Raw genomic sequence first — 1984 nt, 5'->3', positions numbered from 1 at the left:
ACAATCATTTCATAAAACAGATAATTTTAATATTCAAAAAGTAGGAAGGATGAAATCTCAGAACAAAGACCAATCCTTTAAATAAATCAAGTTTCGCTTTAGAAACATCCTTATTTTTCCCATCTTGTCACAGACCCATGAAAACTTTATCACCTGCAGCTGGAAGCCCCTGATCCTGGGCATTTTTTTGGATGGGAAAACTGAGACCAAGAGAAGGGAGGTATCAACCGTGGTCCTTCAGGGAGTTGATACCTCCGCCTTCTAGTTCTTGGTCCAGGGCTCCGACCTGGCACCATGTTCTCTAGAAGTGACCGCTTTAGGTTTGATGGTGAGATCATTGGGGAGCAAGTTCTTGCCCCTTAAACAGACCTTGGGCGGCTACCTTTCCTTGCTAGAGGCAAGTGACCCTGGGTACTGTGACCATCTCTGAGAGACAGTGACTGACCTCAAGCAGCAATGAGAGCAGGCTTGTCAGCGAGGAAGGTGGTCTGGGAGGCTAGTGACCCCTGGGCAAGTCTCTCCCCTCTCAGAACCTCAGTTTTCCCATTAGTAAAATGGGGCTCAACGTTCCCCCTGACCCACCCCATCCTGCTGCCCTCCCAGCCAGCATACACAACTTCACGGGATCAGCTCTCCTCACCGACCGTTCTGTGCAGATAGAGTTGTCAGAAAGTCCTATCTGTTTTCCCTCCATTGACCTAGCTGAGCTGATTCCTTAATTGCTCCTGGTAACTCCTGAATCATCCCGTCTTCTCCCCAACACCCCATGGACCTGAGGTGAGCTTCTCCTGGACCCGAGAGGGGAAGGAGGCACTGTCAGGGTTTCAAGCCTGCTGAGCACAGGAACCCTGCCCATGGCCCTGGTCAGGGGCACTGAAGGTGATCTGGCAGGGATGCGGTTAAAGCAGAAAACGCATGCCACATAATAACAATAGCTACCGCTTACCAAATGCCTCCTGGGTTAGATATTTTCCATAGTTTTATCTGCCCACAAGCCTACGAGGCAGGTACTATTATTATTACCCCTTTGAAGACACTGAGACTTACAAAGATGAACTAACTCTACCAAAGTCACACAACCAGCTAGCAGCAGAACCAAACCCAGGGCTCTTTGACTTAATCNACCTCGCTGACCAGAGAAATCACAGAAGCCCACAGCTCACCGTGCCGGGGCCCGCTCTCCCCTTTTCCTGTCACCTGAAGTAGTCGTAGGAAAATTCCTCCAGCGTGTAGGGCTTGGCGCGCACCTCGGGCGGCTCCGGCGTTCGCAGCTGCATGAGCCGGATAACGTCCTGCCGCTGGTCAGGGGTCATGGTGACCAGGGCCTAGAGGCCGAGAGACAGGGGAATAAGGTCAGCTCTGCGCTGGGGACCCATGGGATCAACATGGTGAAGCCTGGAGCCTTCTGGACTAGGGCTGGGGTCACTACAACTGTTGGGGTGCCCCCTGTGCTCCATTCTGACCCTGGGATTCCCTTTTCTTCAATTGACCTCTGAAGTTAATGCTGCCTCCATCGCGCTGGGCTCAGGGCCCTTCCCTTGGTGCCCTGTGTCTGAACCAGGTTGGGTCAGTCAGAAAGCTTGGACAAGGTAGGGGGACACGGTGTGAGAACTGCCCAGTGAACAGAGCCTGATTCAGGAGCTGCCTGGAAAGCTGGACTCGGAGTCCTCAGTGCTGTGCTCAGGGCAGCTCCAGAAGAACCAGGACTTCTCTTCCCAGCTCTGCCCTCACTGTCCTGTCAGCCAGAGCACGGCGATGGTCCTGCCCCACCCTCCTCCTCTCCTACCACCGGGCAGTGCCTCATCTGAGGCCGTTTCTAGGCGCCTCTCCATCTAGTACAGGTTTGGTAGTTGCCCCAGCTTTAAGTTTGTGGTCCCATAAGACCCCAGATCATCTTCACAGAAGCTGTAGACCATGAATCTATTGTAATCCCTCACTCCATTTTGTAGACATGGGAGGAAGACAAAGAGGGGTCCAGGGGAGC

This window comes from Hipposideros armiger, unplaced genomic scaffold (genome assembly GCF_001890085.2).
Source record: "Hipposideros armiger isolate ML-2016 unplaced genomic scaffold, ASM189008v1 scaffold_132, whole genome shotgun sequence".
Lineage (NCBI taxonomy): Eukaryota > Metazoa > Chordata > Mammalia > Chiroptera > Hipposideridae > Hipposideros > Hipposideros armiger.
This window is presented reverse-complemented; position numbering follows the sequence as displayed.